Here is a 15,665-nt window from a genome sequence, read left to right on the forward strand (position 1 = left end):
CGTGCGCATTAATGCACGCCCATTGATTTCCATGGGATGTAGCGGCGCACAACCTGTTGAAGTCAATGGCTTCTATTCACTGCATATTATGTGCACAAAATTAGTGTGCGTGGCATGCTGCGTGAATACGCCAGCATGAATGTAGTAGAAAAATAGACAGCAAGTGGGCTGAACACCACCGGAAAGATGACGATCAGTAAAAGAGCGCAGGTGTGCAGCACTGCAGGGGAGAAGGTGTGGAGCTGGGCGCTGCCGGCAGAAAGCGCTGATCAACTCAAGGTTGTGTAGGGTCAACATGCGTGCTATGTAGGCAGAAGCACAGTGTGTCAGTAGAGGGGAAGGGTCCGTCTAGGCCTGCCGAGAATCCTTCAGTCTTTCAGATTCGCTGATAACAACTGAATGAGCGTTATTTAAACCGAACGATAAGTGAACGAGCCAATGATGGGTTTTATGTCAGCATAAATTGAACGATGAACGAAAAGCGGGTGATTTATTGTTCATCGTTGGTCATTGGCTGCGTTTACACTGAACGATATTCATATAAGCTTGTTTGAACCATTTTTTGAACCATAATCGTTCCGTGTGAAACGGCTTTACAGCAATGTCTTTTTTTTCATTTGGCAACATCAGCCAAGCTGTATGTAGCAATGTCTGATGTCATTCCTATCTGGTATCTCATGTCAATCTTAAATGGGTTTTCTTGGAATTTCCTATTAAGGGCTCAGTCAGACGAGCGTTTCTTTGTGCGCACCTATGTGTGGAAAAAAAAGCTCATCTGATAGAATCATTGGTTCTCTATGCAGTGTTCACATGTCCGTTTTTACAGGCGCAAAATCTTTGCAGCTGCAAAAGATAGAGGGGTGAAGGAATCCTTTGCCACAGCCGTCACAGCTGTGGCAGAGGATTGTTCTCCGTGCTTATTGCTTTCATTGGGGCCGGCCGCCCCCATTGAAAGCAATGGGATGCAGGCGACCCCCACAGTGATTCTCAGAGAAGGGCTTGAAATATAAGCCCTTCCTTGAAAATTATCCCTAGGTGTAGAAAAAAAAAAAACATTACTCACCTAGCAGCCCTGTCCGGGTGCCAGCGCATCTTCTCTCTGCAATTTCAGCACTGATCTAAAGCACTTTCTTCTGGCCGTGGATTTAAAAATTCCCGCCTCTTGAAAGTGCTGGTCTGATTGGCTGAGCATATTCCGGTCAGCGTAAAAGTGGCTGTCCGGACCTAAAAATTGTCCATCTCAATAAATGCAATGGAATCCAATGCTTCAGATGGCTACGATAAAACACTCGTGTGAATAAAGCTTTATTTTGATGTTATGTTAGCCGTGCTATCAAATTATGACCATCGGAGCAGTAAACCACAGGAAGGCAACTTGGTTGCAGCTATTATTCGTAATTTTTCCATCCATCACACGGCTGGCTGGAGTGAAATAACACCACAGCCCTTATATCCCTCGGTCGTCAGAACTACTTTTTAATCACTTTAAATGCCTAAGTAGTCTATGGAGCCTCTTGCGTTCTGCAGTCCTCGGACAGGACAAAACCTTTCCTTCGACTTGTTGAAATAAGGAGCTTATGTGCCATCTTTTGTGGTCCAATTTTTTTGGCGTATCAAACAAATAGTTCATCTGAAGGAATCTATAGGAAACCTTTGGCTCTAATGGTCATATTTTTTGGGTAGCCTGCTTAGCATCAAAATAATGCCTAAGGCCTCTTTTACACGAACATCATTTTGGGGCTCCGATTGCCGTGACGCAGCTATCCGACCTTAAGGGCATATTTACACAAGTGTATATCAGCCGGCGTTTTCACGGCCGGACGATATACACTTCCATCTGAGCAGTCCCCCCCCCCCTTCCCTCACTGGCTCTCTACCTCTCTCCTCCCCACCGGCGTTTGCAGTGGAAGGGGTGGGATAGGGGCAGAGCTCTGCTCTGTCCCGCCCACTCCCATTACTGGCTGCAGGGAGGGGGCGGGAGCTTAGCTCCACCCCCATCACGCCACTCCCATTGCAAAGAGTCAGAGGGGAGGAGAGAGGCAGAGAGCCGATGAGAAGGGGGGAACTGCTCAGATGGAAGCGTATATCGGCCAGCCGTGAAAATGCCGGCTGATATATGCTTGTGTAAATAAGCCCTAAAATTGCGTGAACGAAGAAATAGTCGTGACTACTTTTCGTGATTTTACACAGCTGGCTGTGGCGTCTTGCAGTGCACTAACGCTGCAACCTCGAAATCCCTCAGCTGTCAGAACAATGTAAAATGACATGAAATGCCTCACTAGAGGCACCTGTCTTTATTTAGCAGCGCTCCCCGCTGCTAAACTCCCTCCCCCTCCCTTTGCTGGCTGGCTCCCATAGACTCCCTTAGGAGTCTATGGAGCCGTTGCCGTTTTGTCGTCAAAAGATAGGACAAGAACTATCTTTTGACATGATAGGAATATCAGCATTAAATATCATGCCTATGTCCTATCTTTTGACGCACAATTTTTGTGGAAACAATGGGTTCCAATAGACACAATGTTTTGACGTGCCTACTTTGCGCTTACCGGTACTTTCTTTTTGTTTTTTTTTCAAATAAAAAAATCAGGAAAAGTGATTTGAATAAAATAACAAAACAAGGTGCACTCACCCGGTCAGTCCCCAGGTCCTCACACTGCCGCCCCAGTCCTTGCTGACAGACTGTCTTCACATCACTTCAACGGTGGCGTTCCCACATACAAACATGCAGACTGCAGACAATCAGGGCTCCTGCAGATGAGCCTAAGCACAGATGCACTCACGATAGCACAATGTTTTGCGCTGTATAGGTCACGCTATCGTGCACTTTTAACTGTACTTTCAATTAAAAAAGCTGGGCAGATGAATTATTGCCCAGTCTTATCTATTTCCCCGGGAATCTGCACAGTCTATTGCGCAATTTCTCAGGGACTGTGTGCACATTTGCACACCCTATTAATTCCTATGGTGCTTTAGGTGCACAAATGCGTGAAAAATAGCACATGTTGCATTTTTTTTGTACGCAAAATGTGCTCACATAAGCGGTCGTGTGAACGAACCCATTGAAAACAATGGTTTCTGTTCTCTGCACAATGTGTGCGCATATGTGCTCATGTGAATAAGCCCTCACTGGCCTCAGTACTTTATGGTCTGTTTACACTGTCTAAGGGCTTCTTCAGTCAGCTGTACTTTAGTACATTTTTGCGCACAGAAAAATCGTGCCTGCAATACACAGAGAATAGACCCCATTTCCAGGAGTTCATTCTCATGTCTTTTTTTAGTGCATTGTTCTCACTGGCACAGAAGTATATGACTAGCTCTGCATTATGTGCATTTGCGCACCAAAGAGCCCCATAGAGATCATGGGAGGTGCGTGAATGCACACATATGTACAAGCGGGTAAACGTTGCACAAACCCATACACACCGGCACCTGGTTTGGCTAAATAGCCAATTAAATCATAGCAGGGTGATTGCCGCACCATTTGAATTATTGGTGTCTACCCAAATACGCACAGTGTTGTGCGCAGGTACGTGCACATAGTACTCTCGTTCACTGTGCAAAAAAGTTGCTCAGAGGTGAGTGTATTTTTCAATATGTCTGTGTGCAGCAGCCCTAAATATTAGAAAAGATTACTAAGGCCTCTTTCACACAGGCGTATTTGTGCACAGAAAATTTGCATGCGCAATAAGCAGAGAGTTAACCTGATTGATCTCAATGTGTATATTTAAATGTACACATTTTTCCTGTACATTTCGGTCACACAAAAAAAAAAAGACAGGCCATATATTCCTGAGCATTTGCTCACCCAATGTCCTCAGTGAAGTCAATGGGGATGCGCAAATGCGTGTAAAATACGCGCGTAGAAAAAGAACACAACTGGAACTCTTTAGACTAATTAGCCATTTCGATTGGTGTGTCCTTGTTTGATCCATGTACATCATGGCATGTAAAGGGTTCACAGGAGTAGCGAGCGCTATTGTGATAATGCATTGCAGTGCATAAGTATTGCAATGCATTATCATAGCATTCCTAGCTTTTGTTGTTCAAGTTTCCTTCAGGGACATAAATAAATGTAGAAAGAAAAATAGTGTTTTAAAAAAACAAAAAACAAAGAAAGCCCCACAGTTTACGTGCACTTTCCCGTTTGTGTAAGAACAACCATATGTTTGATATCTTTATATCCGTAGCAAACGCTACAATAAAGAAAAACTACAGCTGATCACGCAAAAAAAAGCTCTCACAGAGCTCCGTCCGTGAAAAAGTAAAATAGTCATGCAATGTAAAAAAAAAAAGTTTGTATTGTGCAAAAGTGGAAAAACCTAAAGAAATAATAATTATCTTGGTATCGTCAAAATCGTACCAGCTCACAGAAAAAAAAATGTATCATTTCATTTATGCTGCATGGTTATGGCTGGATTAAGACGAGCATATATCGGCCCGGGTTTTCATGCCCAACTGATATACGCTGCCCCTCTGATGCTTTGGTTTAGCCGTATTTCCACGGCATAAAAGTGCCCAGCTGGCCAAGATAGTGCATTTGAGCCAAGCGCTTTTACGCCACCACCGGCTACATAGACTCCTATGGGAGCCTATGACAGCTGCTGGAGAGGGGAGGTGGGAGGGAGTTTAGTAGTGTGACTGCTAAACTCCCACCCCCTTTCCTGCTCTTCTCTGCCCCTTGCTGGCTGCTTGCACTAGAGGATGCAGAGCTAAGCTCTGTCCCCATCCCACCCTTTCCAATTGCTGGCTGCGACAATGGGCAGGAGCTTAGCACACTACCTCCTGCCTCATCCCACCTCCTGCCATTGGGATCCAGCCTAAGGGCTTATTAACACGAGCGTATAAATGGAATCAGATTACACAGGCGTATTCCCGCAGTGATTTTATGCCGGTCAGGAAAGATTGTCCTGAAAATATCTTCCTGGCCGGAATACGTAAGCCCCTGCATAGATTCCTATGGGAGCCAATGAGAGCAGCTGGAGAAGGGAGGTGGGAGGGAGTTTAACAGTGTGACTGCTAAGCTCACTCCCCCTTCTCTCCTCCTCTCTGCTGCTAGCAATGGGAGGGGGCGGGGCTAAGCTCCCCCCACCCCCATTGCTGGCTGCGGACAAGAGGCGGGAGCATAGCTCTGCCCCCATCCTGCCCCCTCCCATTGCAAACAGCTGGAGGGGAGGAGAGAGGCAGAGAGCTGGTGAGGGGAAGGTAAGGCATTGCGGTCTCGGTTTATATGCAGTTGGCTCAGGCTGTCTGAACGGGCGCATAAACATTAGATTTGTGTGCCCGTTGACATGTTTTTACGTCGCTGGCAGGCACACATAAAAGCACCTACGGCCATGTGAAAGGGCCCTAGGGGCTTATTCACACTGACGTATATCGGCCCAGTTTTCACACCCCAGCCGATATACGCCACCTCTCTGATGCATTGGTTTATAATGCATCAGTGCACAGGGGCGCATCTCCGCAGCGTAAAAGCACCCGATCGGTCGGGCGCCTTTATGTCGGCAGCTGTATTGACTCCTATGGGAGCCAATGACAGCTGCAGGAGAAGGAAGGTGGGAGGGAGTTTAGCAGCTTGACTGCTAAACTCCGTCGTCCTTCTCTTCTTCTGTCCTTGCCGCTGTTTGCAATGGGAGGGCCAGGATGGGGGTGGAGCTAAGCCCCACCCCTTCCCGCCCTCCCATTTCAAACAGCGGAGAGCGGCAGGAGCTCAGGACACTAGCTCTCGCCCTATCCCACCTCCTTCCATTGCAGAGAGCTGGCGAGGGAAGGTCTGTCTTCCCCCGCCCGACGGTGTATACGCCGCCGCGTGCATCACATGACCGCCCAGTATATGCTTGTGTGAATAAGCCCTAAGCTGTACAAACTATGCCAGAATTGATGTGTTTTCTCTCCCTGCCCTCCAAAAAAAATGTATTAATATTTTACAATACATTACATATACCCAAAAATAGTAACAATAAAAACTACAGTTTGACACACAAAAAACAAGCCCTCATATGGCTGTGTAGAAGGAAAAATAAAACAGTTATGGCTTTTAAAAGTGGAGATGAAAATCCTCCAAAATTTGTTGAGTCTTTATGGGCAAAATAGACTGTGTCCTTTAGGCTTCATTCACACGCACGTATGTCAACCGCGTTTTCACGCCTGGACGATCTACGCTGCCCCTCTGATGCATTGGTTTACAATGCATCAGATCAGATAGGCGTATTCCCGCGGTGAAAAAGTGCCCTGTTGGCCAAGATAGCGCAGAGCAGCGCATTTTGCCCGGCTAAGATCGTTCATGATCTTCTGGCTGGAATATGGTGGCGGCTTCCATAGACTCCTATGGGAACCTATGAGATCCTCCGGAGAAGGGAGGTTGGAGGAAGTTTAGCAGCGTGCCTGCTAAACTCCTATCCCCTTCCCTCCTCTCTGCCACTTACCCGCAGTTTGCAATGGGAGGAGGTGGGATGGGACAATGGGAGGAGGCAGGAGCTAGCTGCTAAGCTCCCACCCTGTCCCGCCCCATCCTGTTGCTGGCAGCCATCAAGGGGTGGAGAGGGGGTGGGACCTTAGCACACTAGCCCCGCCCCTCCCCTTCCCTTGCGGATAGTCAATGAGGTGGTGGGAGGGGGAGGCAGTTTAGTAGTGCTAAACTGTTTCCCCCTGCTGACGGCAATCCGGGCTCTGAACGGGCGCAGAAATGGCAGATTTGCGTCCCCATTCACACAATTTTCGATCGCGCTGTGGCCGTGACACAGCCGATTAAAAATCGGTATGCTTGTGTAAAAGAGCCCTAATGGTGATTACACATGGGTGTATTTAAATTGCGGAATCTGCAGCAGGCGACCGCCTCCAGATTTGGCAGCAAATACCACCCATAGCATGCAATACAAACATTATTCTTCATGCACACGAGCCGTAAACAATTGTGGTTTCCGCTCACGGATGAAAAATCGCAGCATGTTCCATTTTCCTGCGGATTCCGCACGGACGGCTTCCATTGAAGTCAATCGCGGATGGACTGTGGATTCCATGGGAAAAGCAGAAGTTTAAAAAAAAAATAAAAATCCATGTGGACCACCCACAGTACAGAAAGAAGAAAATGAAAGGAGGTACACGCGGACGCCACTACTACCAGGGTCCAATTCCGCTGCGGGATTCCGCATGTGGAATTCGACCCACCCGTGTGCATGCGGTCTAAGGGTTTATGTTGTTTATGTGGATGGACACAAAGCAAACAGACACATATTCATGTTTGATTAACTAGTCCACAGCATCTGTTGAATTTTTATTAAGTATCTACACTATAAACTGCAGCACAGGGTATTTCAGTATATATTATATAGACGTATTAGCGTCACAAAATATGTACTTCAAATGCATCCCCCCCCAAACACACAATTCATATGTTTCAGGTTTCTTTCGCCTGACATGTTATTGAATTATAGTCAGGTACAGGACCCGAGGACTGGACACGTTGTGCTATGGCCCACTAGACATTTCCACAACACATAAATAGTGGTGTTGGATAGCGGTCCTGTGTTTTCTTGCACCGTGTATTTTGCAACGGGAAGGTACTGAATGTGTCCTAAGAAACTAGCACAAAGAATATATATTAGTACTAGCCACGCAATGAAAATGTCATTATGAAATTTATGAAAATGATGAACATTCTGCAGCAACTATGTAGTGGATGTCATACACCACATGTAGGATGAAATTAAAGGGACAGAGCTAATGTAGTGTTCAAACTCCATCAACAGTAATAATAAGGTGGGGTTGTGACCAACAGTCATATCATATGAAGTTATCAGGACTGATGTGTGTATACATATATCCCATGGGTAAGCTTACAATGTAACATGAAAATGATATATCTTGGGTATAGTATTCCTTTAAAAAGTACATTCACACTGCAGCACTCGTGCTCCGTCAGCCATTTTCGGCTCCTTCTGGCAGCTGAAGACAGCCTTGTATAGCGCTATATAAGTATTGTATGGGGCTACATGGAGTCGTCTTCAGCCGTTGGAAAGAGCCGAAAACGGTTGACAGAGCACAGCTATATGGGGTCGTCTTCAGCTTCCCGAAGGAGCTGAAAATGGCCAATGGAGGATGAGCGCTCTAGTGTGAAAGTGCAGGTACTCTTTTTACATAATAAATACAGGGTGATTAAAAAATCATGCAAAAGTAAAGCTGGTTTATTCATAATGAACTGATATACAACAGCCTGATTGATATGAATAGATAGATGAACTCCTCAAGTGCTTATTGCACCTCATAGATTTTCGACGTGGGCACCATCGATGACAATACAGATGTCAAGTTGGTTGTTCAGTTCTGCGCAGACGCATGCCAGCATCAATTCTACTGCAATGTAGATGTCTTGTTTAAGTCTGTCTAGCGTCGTCAACGGCACCAACATTGAACATCTGTAAGGTGCAATAAAAGCTTGAAGAGTTCTCCTATGTCTTCATATCATTTCGAATGTTGTATGCCAATATATGTATGAATAGATCAGCTTTACTCCTACATCATTCTTTTTGAATTGTAAGAAAATTACTACTTGGTTAGTGCTGGTCAGCCAATCAATATATTTTATAGTTGTATACTCTTCATGATTGCATTGCCAAAAATCGATGTGTCGTCCAGGCAATATTTCAAACTATAGGCATTTGGGGATTGATTGGTATTACAGCCTTGGTGCCTTGTACTTTTTTGATGTTACCCTTTAGACTAGGCCTATGCAGGGATATGATCATATGTGATCAAATAGTGACTGTATACAAATGTGGTGCAATGCAACTGCAACATAATGGCCACCAGCTTGTCATGGAAGACTAAACTAGTGGTGCTGGAGCAGTGCTGGATCGATGTGGTGAGTGTTGTTTCCTTTTTTTTATTTCATAACATTTGCTACATTTAGAAAAAAAAATCTCTTGGACAACCCTTTCAAAGGTATTCTGGCCATTTACTGTTGATCTGCTGCTCAGGATCCGCACTAATCAGCTGATCCTTTGGCAAGTGCAGTGGGACTAGACGTGTGCATTAGTAGACAGGTGTGAAAGTATAATAGAAGGCTTGACTCCCATTGAAATTACACTTCTGGCTCTGACCGCAATGAGGAACCAGAAGAGAAATAGAAGACATCGCTCTCATTGATTTCAATGGGAGTGAAACTGTCTATTACACTTTCATCCCTGACCAGTGATGCAGACATCTGGCTTTGCTGCACTGACAGCGGCCAGAGATCAGCTGATCTTGGGGATCCCAAAGCGGCGACCCCCACTGATCAACTATTGATGAGGACAGATCATCAATAGTAAATGCCTGAAATACCCCTTTAAGACATAGCCTCAAAATAGTAGACGTACAGCTTGCATATAAAAATTATTTGGAATCTCCAAAATCAGGGACCAGGCAATTAGAAAAAAATGAAGGATTGAATATTTTTCAAAGCAATTCTTTTAGCCCAGTATCTGCAGATCTTCACCCAAGATATATTCTCCTCGCCAAAGGCACATACTGTATATGTACAGAAATATGGGAACACTGTACGAAATGCATGCTTTAAGTTACATAGGATTACAAATCATATTTCAGTAAAACATGTAGAGACCGATGAAGGTAATAGGACACAGATGCTGTTGGGCAGTTGTGAATATCTGCCCGAGCAACAAAGCTCTATTCATCGAGGCTCCCCAAACCACCCAGAGCAAGGCAAGAGGTGAAGTAAACACAAATCTGGCAGGAAAGCTCTCATGCATTTCTTACGGTGTTTACATATTTATGTCCACCCCCTGTAAAAAAATATATATAATATTTAATTTTAATTTCATATTAAGTAGTTGCGTACTGTTAACACATGACATGCATCACATTATTAGTCATTTCCCAGCATAGTTGGCATCATTGATATTCCCCAAGTGACTTTAGGATATGCTAACTATATGGGTTTTAAATCAGCAGGGAGAGCATAGCCTCAGGGGCAGAACAGTAGGTTCTTGGTATTCAGAGAAATAAGGTCACCGGTGTCCAAGCCTTTACCATTCATTTTCATGAGAGTTTCCTTACAAGCTTACAATGCCTTTTCTATTATCCTCCCACTTCTTTTGTCTTTACTAACTTGACATAATACCTGCATTATCATACAGTCTAAGGCAAGCTATTATAGCCCACAATGTAGAACTGCTCCAATTGTGCCATAGTACATCAGGCAGTAAGCCTACTGTATACCATGTGCTCTATGCTGCCCCATGTTAGGTCATATTTGTCATGAAAAGTTCACCCTAACCTTCATCACTGATCGTCTTACAAGCGTGACCAATTGTTTTGTTGTCCACCATCTAGAGACTGGTGGCACCATTGTTACAGGCCTCTGTTTTTGTTGGAACCTTTTCCAGGCACTTGGCGGAAGGACATTTAGTCTTATGGCGCCCATTACATGTACGGCCTTTGACAACCACTAACGCCTCCTTTTCCAGTTGTGTTGTGATGCCGGACGTGTAGTTGTGAAAGGGTCCCCCATAGTGGCCCAGTAGTAATAAGGACCCTCATAATGGCCCCAGTAATAATAGTAACCCTTAAAGCCATTCCAGCAGTAATACTGACCCCCATAGGGACCCCAGTAATAATAGTGACCCCGATAGTGGCCCCAGAAGTGAGTGATCCTCATTGTGGTCCCAGTAGTAAGTGACCCCCTTTTGGCCTCTGGCTGGGTTTGCACCCCTACAGGCATTCCACTCACCCAGCATGCATCTTCAGTCCCGTGGAGGCTGCTGCTGAGTCTGTGACTGCTGATCCCTCCCCTCAACATCTGCGCTGTATACACGGTGGGGCACACAGACATGAGGGGGTCAGAGGTCAGCAGTCACAGACTCTGCACAGCTGCTGCTAGACCGGAGTTGCCAGCTTGGGTGAGCAGAATGCTTGTAGGGATGTTGCATGGCAAGACAATGAAATCTTACTAATATCAATGGTGTTAACTGTGAACTAACAGGCATTTGCTGGCAGATCGCACCAAAAACAGTAAGATCTGCTGACAAAAAAATAACATCTCTGGGGAAGATTAGGGGATCAGTTTTAAGTCATATTTATGAAAATGATATACTGTAAGTATGCAACATCTACGTAGACGAGCTTTCCACCATGATGGACTCAAGGGTTCTACCACATAAACTCTGTTGCTTTTTTAAAGGTATGTTTACATGGTAGAATCCAATATGGATTTTTCAGCACAGATTACGCCTCTAACAACCACAGCTAGGCAATTGTATGACCGCAGTTCTGCACGTGGATTTAGCCCTTTTCAATTGGAAAATCCATGTATGGAAATCCCAATATGGATTTTTGCGTGGAACCGGTGCAGAATCTGCATCAAGATGTGACATGTCAGTATTTTTCTCCATATATGGATTTCAAATGTGCATGCAAAAATTAATCCACGTAGTATAGACTGTGGATTCCAATTAAAACCAATGGGGCATGGATTTGACATGGATTTTTCACCATGTGAGCAGGGCCTAAGAAAATTAGGAACACTGATATAAATGTAAAAGTGGTAAAAAGTTATAGAAAAGTTGTAAAATAAAAGTATATAACTAAATATAGGCAAACTATGCACCTACTGATTAACCCTTTCCAAGCCACTGTCTGATGTCTTCCTACATTCTTAATGAAGCTTGTACAGCTCCAATGTCAGAAGACGTTCAACAGGGTATTCTTACCGTCTATCGCAAGCCACTCCTCTGTCTGAGCCTCTCTGGCGCACACACACTGGCTTTAACCAGCAGATGGCACCATTGTATAACAGCAAAAAGAGAAAGCCTTTTAGGAAACCCTGAATCCAAAATTGGATTGGTAGGGGTTAACAATATTTTTCTCGGGTGGTGGGGGGGGGGGATTTGTTGACCAGTTGTTCTGTACTTCTCTATGGAATGTTGTATAATGGATCATAAGGAAAGAATTAAGAATTCTCTTCCCTAAAATCTCTTACCATTTCTCCGTATTGTTATTAAAATACTAAAAACAAACATTCTGGGTGTTATTTTTTAATATGATAAAGTGTTAAAAATATTTCTCAGCCACATAAAAAAAATGTCTCATAAGGTGGATATTTACTACTAGAGATGAGCGAGCATACTCGTCCGAGCTTGATGCTTGTTCGAGTATTAGGGTGCTCACGATGCTCATTACTCGAGACGAGCACCACGCGGTACTCGTCTCGATTAAACAAGCACTGACCATTGAATTCAATGGAGCCGGCAATACAGCCGGCTCCATTGAAAGCAATGGGCTGCCGGCGAGCGCGGGATGAATTTTCGGGAAGGGCTTAAAAATATAAGCCCTTACCTGAAAATCATCCTAAAATGTGTAAAAATTTAAAAAAAATGTATACTCACCTTTCCGCTGCAGCCGGAGTTCAGCCGCGGCCGGCCGGCAGTTCTCCTGAACTGCTCTGAGTAGTATTCAATGGAGCTGGCTGTATTGCCGGCTCCATTGAATTCAATGGGCAAACATCGTTCTTCTCCTGAACGATCTTAATGCTGACATAATTTTTTTTTTAGTTTTACACATTTTAGGATGATTTTCAGGTAAGGGCTTATATTTTTAAGCCCTTCCCGAAAATTCATCCCGTGCTCGCCGGCAGCCCATTGCTTTCAATGGAGCCGGCTGTATTGCCGTCTCTATTGAATTCAATGGGCTAACATCGTTCTTCTCTGCCACAGCTGTTACAGCTGTGGCAGAGGAGAACGATCTTTATGCTGACAGTGCGGGGGGGGTCTCACTCTTGCCACTATTGTGGCTTAATAGTGAGACCTCGGAGCCCGAAATGCAGCCCTGCATGTTGCTCCTCGCCTGCCCTATCCATTTCTGTGTTTTTTACATGACTTTGGTGATTTGCTAAGATTTTCACAAATGAAAACCTTAGCGGAGCACAAGTCATATACAAAAATGCTCGAGTCGCCCATTGACTTCAATGGGGTTCGTTACTCGAAACGAACTCTCGAGCATCACTGAAAGTTCGACTCGAGTAACGAGCACTCGAGCATTTTGGTGCTCGCTCATCTCTATTTACTACAGTAAAGCTCTCATCCCGACAGGGTACTGAGCGAGAAATCGTTCATTAGTCATCAGTCACTTCATTTCAGCTCACCGAAACTAAACAACTATTGAACGACTTTTCACACAGTATAAACAGCCATTCATTCATCTTTGAATGACTGCCTGTTCACAGCGAATGGAGGCAAGTGGTGGGAAGAGATCTCTGACGTGCTCTGCCTCCATTCACTGAACGACTATTGCTCCTGTGTAATAGCACAGGAGTGATAGTTGTTGGTTCGACTGTTGTTCGAGCTTCAGTGACCCCACAGTCATCCTGTGTAACAATACCCATAGCAGCATTGAAGACTGATAGCAGAAAGAAAAGCCGTGCTCCACCTTGTCTGCCATTATATTATTCATTACCTTTTAATTTTTATCTTAGGATATACAGTATGTTTAAAGAAGTTGTCCCACCTAGAGAGGATAACTAGTTGATCATTGGGTGTCTGACTCTTGGGACCCTTGGTGAGCACAAGAATAGGGTCCCGAAGGTCCTTGAATGAAGCAATGGTTGTACATACTCAACACTGTTCTATCCTTTTGAATGGGACTGTTTGATAAGCCTGCGTTCAACTGCTCTGCTATCTCCGTCAGTCCAGTTGAGATATACTGAGCTGCACCATACATGCTCAACTGCCACCTCATTCATTTGGGGACCTTCAGGATCTCCATTCTTATAATAGTTGGATGTCCTAGTGTTTAGAACCCCACAGATCATCTTCTTTTCATGGCACAACCCCTTTAAATTCATTTACTGTTGATTTTCCAACCACATCTGCTGTAAGCTTGTTCCAAGCATTTCCAATTGACGTTGCTCCTGATCTTCACCCAACTAATCTCAGATTGCGCCCCTTGTTCGAAATGTTTAGTTTCTGTTTTCTAAAAATCTTTAGTCCTTAGAGAAAAGTACTATAAATCCAGTTTCTATGTATGTACAGTCCATGGATTGCCTATTACCAAGCAGCAGACACATAGGACAAAGAACAGGGCAAGCAGGTTTGTAGAGGAAGAAAATGTGATGGAGTTAGGAAACTGAAGAAAAAGAAAAAAAAAAAACATCATGTAACCTGATTCTAGTGAATTATGAGCGGGGACACCATTGCGTTGCATTGGCAAGATTAGTTCAGGGGGCTGGAGAGAAAGTACTTAGCATTAGAATACAGGCACCTGAATTTAAATACATGTAGCTCCGCATGAGATGAGAGACGAGGAGCTGACATGTGGAGGATTGGCAAACTTTCTTTGGATCTGTGTGGACTTAGATAACACACAGGGATATATAGAGCTGAAGCTGCTGCTGTCTACCCTGGAACTCAGTCTATGGTAAGCAGATCTCAGTTTAATCTACAGAAGTTATGGCAGGAATTCCTTTAATCTGTATAGCTGAGTATGCCGGCTGGGGTCTACCTTGCAACTATGTTTCCAGAAGGGAAAAGTATTGTATGAAATGGGTGGTTGCAGGTTGATATTGTTCTTCTGGATGTCACTTTTTGGTCTAAGAAAGTTTTGCAACTTTGTCTCAATCTCTCATAGACGGGATATTTGCTACAGGTAATGTCTCCCAATGTGTTATACATAGAAACAAAAGCTTGGCAGCAGATGAAGACCCTCGGGTCTATCTAGTCTGTCCTTATATTATTCCCTTTGTATCTTTCTCTTTGCATAGACCTATGTTCATCCCAGACATGCTTATATTCACTTACTGTTGATTTTCTAACCGCGTCTGCAGAAAGTTTGTTCCAACCATCTACTACTGGTTCAGTAATATAATATCTCCTGATGTTGTTTCTGATTTTCCCCGAACTAACCTCAGATTGTCCCCCTTTGTTATAGTGTTCATTTTCTTATTAAAAACTTCCTTCCTCGACCGTTTTTACACCCTTTATATATTGGAAAGTTTCGATCATGTCCCCCCTTGCCATTCTTTCAAAAAGTCTTAAAAAGTTTTATTTCAGAACTGTCCGTTCATCTTGGATATAACTCTCTAATTGATATTCATTATAGTATGTTCTTTCCCACAAAACAATGTTTTTCACCATATTTTACTTTAAACCTACATTTATAAGGACACACAAAAAAATAGGTTTGTGCGAATAATAGGAATGCTACATTTTATTATCTCAGTATTCTCTGTTTTCTCTGGCTTGTTATTTACTTATCCTATGTGTTAGTCTACATGACCTCGCCATCATCTGGAAAGATGTTTGCAATGCTGATCTTAATGTTCCAACAGTAGAGGGCAGATCAGGTAACGGCCTGGGGCTGGGGAGAGGCAGTGTCTATAAAGCAGTGGATTATATGCCTGCACTACTAGTAATAACAATATTCTTTAGTTATGTAGCGCCAACATATTCCGCAGCACTTTACGAGTCAGAGGGAACAGGAATGTACAAAATAAACTATATGAACAATAGGAGTGGGAAGGGGGGCTACCTGCAGGAGTTTACAAACTTTGAGGAAGTAGGGGTAACACAAAAGATACAAGTGTTTGTTCTATGCAATAGTCCAGCCATGTTTTATATGAACGGGGTACTGTAGATTAAACTGCATGAGTCGCTCACCAGTCAGATTTAGGGCTTAGA

At 44.0% G+C, this 15,665-nt stretch overlaps 1 protein-coding gene across 1 annotated transcript in view; it reads left to right on the forward strand.

The window, feature by feature from the left end:
- The first annotated feature begins 14,140 nt into the window (after nucleotides 1-14,140).
- SLC16A12 (solute carrier family 16 member 12) overlaps nucleotides 14,141-15,665 on the forward strand; it is a 73,609-nt gene continuing 72,084 nt past the window's right edge. The window contains exon 1 of the mRNA XM_066598791.1: nucleotides 14,141-14,406. The gene's annotated coding sequence lies outside the window, so the exon portion shown is untranslated. The remainder of the gene's footprint in view (nucleotides 14,407-15,665) is intronic.

The sequence above is a fragment of the Eleutherodactylus coqui genome, chromosome 4 (assembly GCF_035609145.1).
Source record: "Eleutherodactylus coqui strain aEleCoq1 chromosome 4, aEleCoq1.hap1, whole genome shotgun sequence".
Taxonomy (NCBI): domain Eukaryota; kingdom Metazoa; phylum Chordata; class Amphibia; order Anura; family Eleutherodactylidae; genus Eleutherodactylus; species Eleutherodactylus coqui.